The sequence below is a fragment of the Beta vulgaris genome, chromosome 8 (assembly GCF_026745355.1).
Source record: "Beta vulgaris subsp. vulgaris cultivar EL10 chromosome 8, EL10.2, whole genome shotgun sequence".
Classification (NCBI taxonomy): domain Eukaryota; kingdom Viridiplantae; phylum Streptophyta; class Magnoliopsida; order Caryophyllales; family Amaranthaceae; genus Beta; species Beta vulgaris.
The window spans coordinates 31,576,691-31,590,739 of NC_079209.1; positions in this window are offsets into that span (position 1 = coordinate 31,576,691).

The following is a 14,049-nucleotide window of genomic DNA, read 5'->3' on the forward strand; positions in this document are numbered from 1 at the left end:
TATAAAAGCACCATAAAAATTAGTTGGAAGGGGAGTGCGGGTATTAGAAGTAGACGTTACCTGAATCATGTTTAACAACCTTGATCGTAGGGGGAGGCTTGTAATATGTCTTCCTTTTTAATCTAATAACCATTTCAGAAATTAATAAAAGACTTGTTAATATTTTATTCTGAATTTTGAGTTTATTGATCCATTTCCATCATGTATCAATTTTAGGAGGTATTTAGGAGTTTTATATTTTTAGGTCTTTGGTGATTGATAAAAGCCATATACATTCTTTCTACTAAACAACCTAGCGTCTAAGTTATAATTCATTATTTGTGATTATAGACGATGTCTTACTATAACCATTTCGTATTTTACAAATTGAACAATAAATACATGTTACAATTTTGTGAACCTTAACTCAAAACTTCATCCTATTAGTCGTAGTCCCTTTAAACATATCTAAAACAATGGTAGTTAGTCTCATCGTTCGTGAGTCAGGTTTAATAATTTGTACTTATGGACCTCGTAATATAACACTTTAATTCTTGAAATTTGAACTCTATACATAAGTGTCTGCTACTTTATTATATACAAATTTAACAAGTAAATTATACTTAATTAATATTACTCTTTAGTTGATATATTGGAGTTATACATATGAAATATACTATTAAGTATTATCACATAATAAATCATCGTTTAATCATTTATTATTCACACTCTAGTCTCATAAAAATCAGATTGCAAGGATTATATATAGTGAATTTTGTTATACTTTAGATACTTGCTAAAGAATCTATCAACATTAATCAAAATAATTATTTAACCATCTTATTTGATCAATTTTATTTACTGCTTTATAAAATCAACTCAATCATAAGACAAAAAGTCTAATTCCAGCACTACAAAACTAAACATATAACTTAAACCCATATAAACTATAAAGGGAAGACTGAAGAGTGATGTATGTTATGTTTAACATACCCACTGATTGAACTATTGAAGTACGACAGAGAGGACTCCAGCGAGGAGGGTCGGAGCTCCAGCGACTGAACGGCGAGGCGAGGCAGAAAGTGAGGTGGCATCACGACGGTGGTCCGGTGGTGCGCATGGGTAGAGAAGACCGAGCAGAGGAGAGAGAAGAAAGAACTGGGCGAGGGAGAGGGAAGAACGCAGGCTGGGTTTGCAGCAGGTGGTTGCTGGTGCGCTTGGCGGTATTAGGTGGCAGTGGTGATGGGCGATGGTTGGGGTGGTGCGAGGGGTGGGGCCGTGGAGGCCACACTGCGGTTGCTGAAAAAAAAACAGAGGGGAGAGAGAGAGGGTGAAAACAAGGGATTGTGTGAAAAACAGAGGTATTTGTGTGGTGTTTTGGGTGGCGATTTCTGGTAAAGGTAGGTGATAACTCAGGGGAGTTTTGAGTGAATTTGTTAGTAGTGAGTGAGTGGTGGTTTGAGGGAATAAACATGGGTATTTATAGCCATGACTAAGCTCCAATTTTTGCTGTATTGGGTTGATGAAATTGATAAAAATTTGGATTATTGGGTGATTTGGTTTGAGCAAGGAATTTTTATTCGAAATTGAGTTTTTGTGTGCAAGAAAACTCATCTTGAGTTACAAATTCATGGTTGGGTTTTTTTGTGAGGAAAACCTGTGATGGAGGAAGTAAACTCAAAGCTATTGTTGTCTATTACTATATTTTTTATTTATCTTTAGTTCTTTTTCCTTTCTTTTCCTTTTTATTAACACCATCATTTTGACCCAACTTTTGATTAGAAGTTCTAGTAATTATTTTTTTATTATTTTTCTTCTTACTTTTACTAATATTATTATTTAATTTCACCTACACTTATTATTATTTGCGATTCTTGTAATACATACAACATTCATCTATTTAAAGAACTTAATATCTTTTACCAATACTTGGATGTAGAGTAAAAGTTTTTTGTCACACACTTAATCAAAGGGAAAACTTAATAAGTAATTATAAGTATTTAGTTTAGCCAAGTGTAAACTTTCGAGATATTACATTGGTACAATTTAGGAACTTTGGTTGGGAACTGACTTAGAAACGTACTTAGGAACACCTAAAACTATTTCATTGTTGAGCGCTTAATTTATATTTGGCAAACAGCAATAAAATATAATTCCTAGTTAAGTTTGGCCTAGATCCACTATTTTAGGGAATTAGTTAGGAAAAGATTTTAAATATTTTCTTTTAATTGAAAAAGAGATTATCCTATTTTAAAATCAGATCTTTTTATTTTAAATTAATCAAATGATTTTCATTTCAAAATTAAATCTGCTTTTCAAATATATTTAAAATAAAAAAAATTGTTTTATCTAAATTAATTTATTTAAAAATGGTTTAATTATTCTCCAAGGAATTACTAACCACGTAATTTTTTTTTATATAACACGTTTTAGTGAGTGTGGGTTAGTTTCTTTATTCCCAAGTAATTTAATTAGTGGGGATCATGGGGTTAATGGATTAATTAGTCGTAAATTAGTTCATGACTACTTACACTATAAATAGGTGTTTGACATAGCTTAGAATCCTAAGTTGTCTAAAGTGTCAGTGCCTTGTTCCCAAGAAATTCATACTTACTATCTTTTGTTTTTACTCTTCCATTATTATCAGAAATTGTATTTTTTGGTTAAAGGGTTTGAGTGAACTCCTATAAGTGTGAGATAGCTTTGAGTGAAGCAAGAGAAAGGAAAAAAGAAAGGAACTTTGAGTGAAGTTTGAGAGGAACAACAGTTAGTGGGAAATGTTGTTGAGAACTTAAGTTTAGGAACTCAGGTTGTAGCCCGAGAGAATTAATAGATTTGTAACAGAGTTGTTGGCCTATTAGTGGAAAGTTTGAGTCAAAATCACTTGTGGTCAAGGTTGTTTCTTCCTATTGCGCCTAGGAAGTGTTTATTCGCTAATATCTCTTGTGTTCCCATTGTGTGTTCCTTAGCTAGCTTTTAATTCCGCTAAAAGTTACGGTTATTCTCTCATTATAATTCGAGGCCCTATAGTGTTTATATTATACAACACATATCTATTATTATTACTAATACTATTACAGTTATCTTTATTGTTACCACTAAAACTTTTACATGTTATTGTTATTATTCAAATTAATACATTGATCTATTACTATAACAACTTGTTTCAATTCAACTATATGTTGTGATTTTTGAAGTGAAGAAGTTTTATGAAAATTAACTTACTGTTTTTTAATATTATTTTCAGTGTATTAACTTACATTTTATGCACTGATCTAATCTAATAATAAATTGTTTCAATTCAAGTACATGTCTTGAGTTTCGAGATGAATATAGCCTAAACATGATTAATTTAAATAGACTATTGTCATCTTGAATAAGGTTATCGAATGACATTGACACATTAACATAATAGGAGAAAAAAGAAGTTTTAATTAAATTAGATGTTGTGAGTTCCAAACTGAATTAACTTAGAGACGATTAATTTAAACAAATTATTGTTATCTTAAACTAGTCTATCAAGTTACATTAGTACATTCATTTAATCTAATGATAGCTTATTTCAGTTCAAGTAGATATTCAATGTACCAAAATGAATATAGCTTAATGATGATTAACTTAAATAGAGTATTGTTATCTTGAATAAACTTATTGACTAAAATTAATCTTATGCGATAACAACTTCTTCCAGTTTAATAAGATCTTCTTTTTTGAAATATATTTTGCACAAAGGCGAATAACTTAAATGGTGTCTTATTATTTTGAACTAGCTTATCCGCTAACATTAATACATTGATCTTATCCAAAAATTGAATGTTTCAATTTAATTAGATGTTTTTTTTTATTTTGAAATAAATTCCACATAGAGACAATAAACTAACTTGGCGTTTTGAATTCTTCATTACCTTTTACTGACTTACATTGATACATTAATCTTATCTAATAACAGTCTACTTTAATTCAACTTAGTGTCATTAATTAGTTTAACGACTTAAAATGCGATCAATTTATATGGAGTATTCCCTAGGAGAGCGCCACGTGGCGCAGTTTCTTGTTTTCGCACGCCTTTCTGCTAAAAAAAAAAAACTTATATGGAGTATTCTTCTCTTCAATTAGTTTATTTACACATACATTTAGTCCAATAAGTGCTTGAATTCATTTAAGTATATTCTTTTAGTTTTGGAAATTCATCACACTTAATGATGATTAACTTGTATATATAAATTAGATAACCGACTATTCATATATTGATTTAAAATATTGCTCTTTATTAGGATTTTGAACCATAGATAACAAGATTAGCCTAGGACTGGACGGGTATTGAACCGTCTTGACTGTGGGGCATATAAAATTAGATTACAAAAAGGGGGACCGTTTGGTAAGGTAATTAATTTTGATCTAAAATAATAAGTTTGTTGAACATAAAATTGTTGGAATTTATATGTAAGTTTGAAAATAGAATTAATTTATTAGTATCAAATTAATAGATAGATGAAATTAGTTTTGAGAACTTGAACACGTTGTATTGAAAGCAACGCAATTAAACTAAAACACATATATGAATAACAACTTACTTTGACTGAACTTGAATAAACTTTCACAAGAGATAAGTAGTATCTACTTTGTATGTAAGGCTTTTGATGATCCTGTTGAATATTTTCGTTTTTGCCTAACTACACTAGTCCTTTCATATTACAATCAGGTAGTAGGAGTAGAAGAGGCGGTAGCTCTCTGACATAAGTAATACTTGTTTGCATTTGTTGAATATGGACTTTTTTTTTTTGCATGAATCTTCAGGAAATGTTGATATGTACATTTGATGCAAATTTGAGTTTTTCCATTTTTCTTGTATAAGGTACATGAATCGTGTAATTAGTAAAACTTGTTTTTTGGTAAATTGGAATTGTTGTTCTTTTGTCCAGTCTTAATTCTGATGATATTTGTGTTGTTAACTTCCACTTTCGTTGTCTTTTGTATTGTAATATTACTTTCTTTTATTACTTTGTCTAATTGAATGTTTTGTCTTGTGTCTTCATGTTCATTTCATCCGGTTGCATGGTTCCCTCATTTGGTATACATGATGGTGGTGGAGATGAGTCATATTGTTCCTTCCTTTGTCTTCGGGTGAATTTTTTATTTTGAATACCTGCATGTATAAATATAAGTAAATATTTTCGAATATTTTAAAAAAGGAAATTTTTTCCCTTCATCAGATAGGAATTTACCTGTGTTGATTTGAGATATGTATAAATAAAGGATTTCAGAGTGATCAACACTAGTGGTGTATACTTTTGTAGCCATGTGGGAAAAGTCACAGTAGTATTTCCATAGTGGTGATGGTGACCGAGTCCTCTTACGAGTGATTGTTGTTGCTTGAGTGGGATCTATGGTAATTGCATCACATCTACATTTTTCATATTATTATTTATATTGATGAGGATTAAGTAGTGAACTGCTTTGATCTGGGCATTCTCATTTTTATATTGGTGCTGAGAAATTTTTCATAAATCCATTCTTATTTTTGAATATAATACATTGTTGAGTATATTTATTTCTTGAATTTTGTCAATTCTTTGAAAAATTCTAATTGAGGTTCCGGAAATTTGAAGAATTTTCTTACCAAGCTATATTTCCATGTTGGAGAATATGGATCATGCCTTTGCATATCATTTGGCAATACAAAAATCCTTGTGTCTTGTAAAATGCGCATAGTAGTATAAATTATCCCTATGTGTGCCACATATTGTGACAACGGATTTTTCTGACGGTCAAGAGATTCTGGTACAATCTTTGAAATTTTCTTTTCAACTTTTCTTGAGGATGATTTCTTGAATATCAATAGGAAGTTGAAAAATATAGATGAGTAATTCAACTACGAAGAGTCTGAAAATCATTTTGTCGATATCAAGTAGGGCACTACATTGAGAATGCTTTTTGATTGCTTGAATGAGGTTTTGAGATAAATTTCTATGGTAGGGAATATTTTATTCAGTAAATTTTCAATTCCATTGCTTTCAATTTTTCATTCCTGTTAAATAGTTTCTTATTTTCTTCAAAGGTAAGATGTTTAAAAAGTAGTGTCTTCTTCTATGAAGATATTACATATATATGAAATGATAAATGAGTAAAGTGAATAATGTTTGAAAATATAATTGGTAAACATAAGTTTAGGAATGTAAATTTTTTGTAATGACAAATATAATATTGTGGCAGATGTTTGGACAAAACGGAGCAAATTCTTTTGGCTCATTCTCGAACTCTATTTGGAATACATATTTATTTTCACTGCGGCTGGTGAGGTTACATTCTTAGGATTTTTCTAAATACATAATGATAAGATCTTTTGTTGGAGGTCAGAGTTATCATGACCAATAGTTCAATTTTTTTTGTTTCATATTTTATTAATTAGCCTTATCACCTATTCGACAACATTTATAACTAGTAACTTGGTTTTTTTGGTTCTATACTTTTCTTTGGTGGTATTGTTGGTTATTTAAAGGTCTTTTTTCTAATGATTGTGAGTGTTCATAGATTGTATATTTGGTTGAACTTTTTCTCTATTTGTTTTCTTAATGGCACATGGAGGTCGAATTTTAAGTAAGACAAATGCAGCAAATAAACTACCCAATTCTTTACGTCCTTCTCTTTTTTCTGATGAATATTTATTTTGAATTGCAAGCACTTGACAAAGTGCAATTTCTTTTTTACAAAGGAAAATATATTATGCATGGTCATACTATCATATGTAATTTCATCTTGACATGCACTTTCTCTTAAATTTAGAAATATTATTTGAGAAAATAAAGAAGGGAGATAAGCAATGAATATTTCTTTTCAAAAAGATCGATTGCAATCATTATGTATAACTATATTACAAAGGCATACATCATTATACAAGCAATAGTCATCAAGTGTTGAGCATTTAAGATTGGCGAGGACTACTTGATTTATTTTGACATCTCTTCTTTATGATTTCCAATAAAATGCTTTGTGATTACCTTAATAAGAATTGAGCTTCCATCAAATTTTTTTTGTTCATTATCTATTTTGACGTGGTTAAGTATTTGAAATTTTGTTTCTATATTACTACTCTCTTTGTCTTCTTTTGTTGTTCTTATTTGCAATCGGGTGAGAAACCAATGCAACTAAAAAAATGGCACGATTTCAGTATTTTAAGTACAACGAAATTAAAAAAATTTAAGATTCTAATCCTTTGAGTTAATATATGTTAGACAACCAATAAGACAAAAGTGTGAGAGGTAAAAGAGTTAAAAATGACTAGTGAATAGTGTGGACATATTTAGTGTAGCTTAAAACCAATAGGATTTAAGTCATAAAATTACTCTATGTATGGAAAGTTCAAGACAGGAGAAACATATTGAAATTTTTCGATAAAAAATACAGGAAAAAGAATAGAAAACAGAGGGAGTACTATTATCCGACCAACTTCTTAGTTGATCAGTAAAACCAATTGTAGAAAATCTATGATAGTATGTTCATTATAATTTTTAGATATATAAGTTGTAATAGTCGTATATGGTAGTCTCAGAAAAAAAATAAATTCATATTCTTATTTTCTATCAACATTCCATTCATAGACAAGAATTCCATCGTATTATGTATCCCTAAACTTATATTGTTCGTCGTATTGAATATATAGTGGAGTTGGCCTAATATAGTAATTTCTAGTCGAGACTATTCTAAAGGAACTATTGTTAATTTTATTTATTTCAATGCTTTCATCATCATAATCAATTAATTTATTTTTGTTTGGGCAGAGCTTGTCTAAATATGATTAGACGTACTTAGGCTACACAATTTTTCTTTAATTTTACTAATTAAAGGAGTTGCTTTTTCAGGTAAATTGAGACATTTTTGATGATATATAAAAATACTTGAGGCGTTAATATGTGGAGGTACCATGTAAAAGGGGAATTTTTTTTTTCCGGAGTATTTCTAGTTTTGACGTTATATCTTCGATTTCATAAGTTTTTTTGATTCTAGTTGTGTGGTTAGCATTTCTTTTTGGTTTTAAATTGTAGTAAGAAGCTCATCTGAGTAACTAATTTGGTGATATAACTTTTCAGTGTCCTAAATTGTTACTAGAAGAGTAATCATCATATCTTTCTTTTTGAAAGGGAGTTATAACAAAAGATATTTCACTATTATTAGCTTGAATTTTAATTTGTACAGGATGTAATTAGATTTAAGTATACTTCAGTTTTTGAAGGCCAATCTTGAATTAAACTATTTGTCATATTTATTTTCCTTTTATTGAATGGATAAAATATACTATTTTTTATAGTATATGTAGAGAACCATGTGAAAAAGAAATATTAATTTCTAACTTTTTCATGTCAGAATTCATTGTTGAGCTTATATGATTTTTAGCGGTTTGATCAAAGCACCTCATTTTGTCATTATTTTCTTTTGAATAGAAATTATTATGAATATAGTTTAAGTGTATTTGAAATTAGTTTCCTATAACAATAATAGAAGAAACCGTAAGTGGTTTCATGGTTATAAAGAAGTAACTGAATTAGAATTAGTAGTAGATTTTCTTACTGGATCATATATTGGATTTTTGTAACTATATTTTGAGGATCCTTTGAAATGAGAATTCTTAGAAGTGGATGCTTGAAGACTATTATTAGAGTTTTCTTCATATGAGAACAAAGGTTAAGCATTGTCATAAGAAGCCAAAGGCCGAGTTCATTCAAATTTACTACATCTGTTTCTTTTTAATAGTTACATTTTTATTTTTGACACTATTTACAAATTTTCTTTTGATTATTATTTGTGATTTATGGTTAAAAGAATATATAGTCACGTCGTGTCTTGTTTGATTTGTCTCGATATGTACTTTTCTAATATCGACTTTTTATATTTTTTACAAATACAAAATTAGAGATATAAAGGCTCAAAATAGTATATTGGCATTCTTGAAAAGTGTAAGTGTAACTATTAAAAAGGAATGAAGGTAGTAGTATTACCTAACTTTATTATTACTTGACCACCAGGTTCTTCTAGAATTTGATCCATCTTATTTTCAGCAAAATTTCTAGGAGAGTTGTAATGAATTTAAAATCGCCGAGGATTTCCTACCTTTTTAATCTCTTAGGAATAAAAGTAGTTGCGTTTTAAGAATCTATTATTAATAAGTAGTATCTTCTATAATGGGAGGAAATAAACATTTTGAATATAATTGAGAAGACAATAGTCAATGAACTATAATGGTTTATCCAAATAACGAATTATGTCAATTTAATTAGGTGTTTTTGTTTTTATTATGAAATGAATTCCACATTGAGACAATAAATTAAAATGGTGTTTTGAATTATTCGATTACCTTTATCGACTTACGTTGATATATTGATATTATCTAATAACAACTTATTTTAATTCAATTAAGTTTCTTTTTAATTAGTTTACCCACTTGACACTAGTACAGAAAACGCAATTTGCGTCGGATGTGAGGCGCCTATTTGCGTCGGACTTTGGTGCGACGCCAAAGCCCTCAACGCAAATGACTAGGAAACGATTTGCGTCGTACGGGAAACGACGCAGTTAATAAGGCTATTTGCGTCGCACCTTCATACGGTGCCACGCACATTGCCCTGTTTCCCATGCCAGCATGGGAAGGGCAATGTGCGTCGCACCCTGGCAATGTACGACGCACATTGCCCTGCTGCCCATGTCAGCATGGGAAGGGCATTGTGCATCGCACCCTGGCATTGTGCGTCGCACCCTGGCAATGTGCGACGCACATTGCCCTTCCCATGCTGGCAATGTGTGTCGCACATTGACAGGGTGCGACGCACATTACTAATGTGCGTCGCACCTTGTTCAATGTGCGACGCACATTGTGAGTAATTTGCGTTGCACGTCTTGCCATGTGCGACGCAAATGGCTCATTACATTTTTTTTTTCGTTTTTTTCAAATTTTCTCTTGGTTTGTTTTCATATTACTAAAATTTGATGACTCAAAACTAAACAAACATTCATATTAATATTTGTGAGGGGAAAATTTGGCAGAGTCTCCTTGTAATATGGATAACCCAAGAAATCGTTGGAAATATATATATATATATATATATTATATATATATATATATATATATATATATATATATATATATATATAATATATATATATGTAACACCCCGATAATTCTCTCTTTCTAGAAAATACTTATAATATAAAACTTAGAGAATTACCCAGACATTATCGCCCGTGTAAACGTTTCGGCTTACTCAGAATTTTGCAGCGGAAAACTTACTAAAACAAAACCAACTTTATTGAACTTATGAAATAAGAGTCAAACAATGTTTGAACTAAACACACCAACTCAAAGCTAAAGTCTGGAAATATAAACTCCTAGAAACAACTTAAATACTACTATCACAAAAAAGCTCTCCATTCCAGATTCCCCAATGTATGCATCTTCGAACCTGTAATGTCAATGCTTTATTGACTCTGCTCCCCCGAAGGATCACCACAGGATCAATAGGCAAAGCCATGATCACAAACACAGACAAGCACGTAATCAGCAAAGCTGAGTACTACATATCAGACAATAACAATCCTAAACATGATACTACAACACAACTTGTAGAATAAAATAATAATAATATAAATAAGTAATACTCTGCAGACGACTTTTACTGAACTAAACTTAAATTAACTTTTTATCACTTTAATGGAATAGTTATTAGACGAGTTGTCCTGCCAATAAAAATGAAATGGGGCGCGACTCCGCATTTCAGAGTGACCTGCGATATCGAGGAACCTTTGAATAAAAAGGGATGGTGATCAACCCATTCCTAGAAAAGCTATGGCACGCTCACCATAACCCCAACCCTTATGTCCAACTCTAGACGTGCACTAGTCTAAAGTCTATAACTTATTCTCGTTTCACTTTACGTTGCATTCATTTTAATACTTGTTATGACACCACAACAACCAAATAATACACAATTCATAATCACATAATCATAACAAAATTCCTTTTTATCTTTAGATTAACAAGTGTTCACAACTTATCAATCAAGACTCCTTTTATTTCTTTTTATCTCCTTGTTGAACCAGCCAACAGAAATCCGTACCTTTACATAGGTATAACCATACTTACCAAATAAGATCCTCGGTTCTTATAAGATAAATTAATAAACTCAAAGAATCCATGATTCCAATTTACTTACATTAATTCACTCACGAATTAATACCAAACTAAACTTAGTTGCTTGCATCAAACTTCCATACAAACAAGTCATACTTAAACATATTCTTATTTACATGTAGCATCAAGCAAATAACATGTAAAGCCATCTCAGTAAATCATATATATGAACTACAAGGTCCTATACATGATACTACAAATTAAAACATCCCTAGAGCATGTTTCTAACCATTTAGCACGTAGACTATGTACGTACCTCGTATAAACGTAACGGTAGCCACTTTTAAGCACTAAAAGTCCCCTACAGTGAATTCTCCGCCTAAAACAACCAAAAATCAGTAAATACTTGTACTAAAAAAAATACAGCAACTTTAAAATCGCCAAACCCTTTAAACTTCTTTAAAAATCTTTTTATAATTTAAACTCTCATTATTTTTAATCCCTAGTATAGATAAACTATTCTAGTGATTAAAAACCTTAAAATATTAACTTTCTGAATTTCCAGCAACTATAAAATTTTCTAAACCTTCTGAAAATATTTTAAATGAATATAAAAATCGTATTCCAATCAAAAATCATATTCATACTCTAAATATGCGATTTCTAGTGATTTAAAACCCTAAAAATCACATCTTTCATGATTAAAACTAAAAATAATAAATCTGAAATTTTTCTTTTATACATATGATCCGAAAAATACATATTTCATAATAAAAATAATAACTCAAATCGAAATCATGCAAATAATAATAAAATAATAATAAAAATTAGAACTTTAATGGAATCTTAAAGGAGAAGTAAAGAAAACAACCAAAATAAGAGGAGGAAGGGGCGCCGAGGCTGGGAAGCAGCACCGGCGGAAATCACTTTTTCGGCTCAAGAAAAGGTTTGTGACGTTTCTTGTTCAACAAGAAACGTTACTTAGCGAAGAAGAAACGATTTTTGAGAGAAAAGATGGAAATCACGCTCAAGAGGAAGAGGAGAGAGAAATGTCGAAGAGAGAAACTCAAATCACGTGCAAGTGAGGAGAAGAAAATAAGTGTAGGGCAAAAATTCGGGTTTTAGGATATTTATAATAGGCTAATCCTATTGGGCTTAGGAAGGAAAGAATTCAATAATTAAAACAATAGGCTAATCCTATTGGGCTTAGGAAAAGGATTTCAACAATTAAACTTTGATGACTAACAAGTGGGCTTGTTAGGACTTTAGTCATCAAATTCCTTTCCCTTTTTATTTCTTTTGGGCTTTGATTCCATTAAGTTTCTTTTCAAATATACGTTTAATAATTAAACTCTTATTTAAAACGCGCTTAATTAAATTTTACAAACTTTATTAAGCTTAGAAAAATATTTTTAGTTGACTTTTAAAATAGTCAACCCTTTTAAAAGTCAAATCATTTTCCAAACTCATTTGGATTTAATATAATTACATAAATAACTTAATATATTTATGAAAATCCTTTAAAAATGTGGGGGATTACAATATATATATATATATATATATATATATATATATATATATATATATATATATATATATATATATATATATATATATATATATATATATATATCAAAACCTGTTTCAATACATCTCGAATGATCCCAAGCAAGCAACCAATATTGCCATAGTCAACCAATGTTGCCATACTCAACCAAGATTGCAATAGTAAACCAATTATGTACATCTACTACACTTACTACACTAACACTACTTGCCCTTTTCTTCTCCCACGAGATGTTGAAAGAATCGCGCAAAATTGTCTTTGATTTTATTGATATCTTCTATGGTGTATGGTTCAACGCTTGTACGTCCTATAAATATGTTAACTTAGTTAATAAACTTTAAAATTATATAAGTAAAGTAACCAATTTACAACATATACATACCTTCTTCAAATCATTTGACTCATAGAGATAGCGGACGATTTGAAACATGTATTTCATAACGAAATAGCCGCATTCATCTCCTCCCGTTTGTTGAGCACACTACACCACATTGAAATACACATATTAGAATCGAAAAATTAAGAAATATTAAATAGAACTATAAAATGCATATCAAATACAAAACCATAAGAGTTTTACCTTCATAGATATCCAAGACAATTTTGTTGCCTTGATACCTTCAAGGAGCAGGAATGATGTATATGCACTACAACAACAACAACAATGATGTATATGCGCTAAGTACAATAAAAGGATTACTAGTTATAAAGTATTTAAAATATCATAATATACATGTAAGAATTATAAGAATTATTAACTTACGTATGCATCGGTTCCTTGATAGCTAAGGATCTATCTGATCTCCTAAGCGAATCTAATACATATACCGCTTTTTTGTGTAGAGAAAGGACGAGAAGAATCAAATGTTGAATAAAGCATGGAACAAAATGTGATAAGTTCATATATAAAGATAAAAGCACTAGTAGAATAAATGCTATTTGCTGCGGTTAAAAAGTGGCATATTGCTGCGGTTTTGGGCGCGCAGCAATTAAGGGCGCAACAATAGGTAATAATTATATTGCTGCGGTTTTAAACCGCAGCAATATCTACAAATATTGCTGCGGTTTTTAGTCCAAACCGCAGCAATATTATTATGTATTATCGATTTAACAGAGAGTATTGCTGCGGTTTTGGGCCAAAACCGCAGCAATATGTCAAACTATTGCTGTGGTTTTGGCCCAAAACCGCAGCAATATGTCCTGGTAACCAAAAAAAAAAATTTTTTTTTTTGGATTTTGCAATCACCTTTGGAAGATTAAAATCAGGCAACAAATCCATCCACTATCCACCAAATTCATAAATGAATAGAAGATAAAATGACATAAATAACTAATAAAGTAATTACATAAATAATACAAAAAATAAAATGAAAAAGCAAAAATA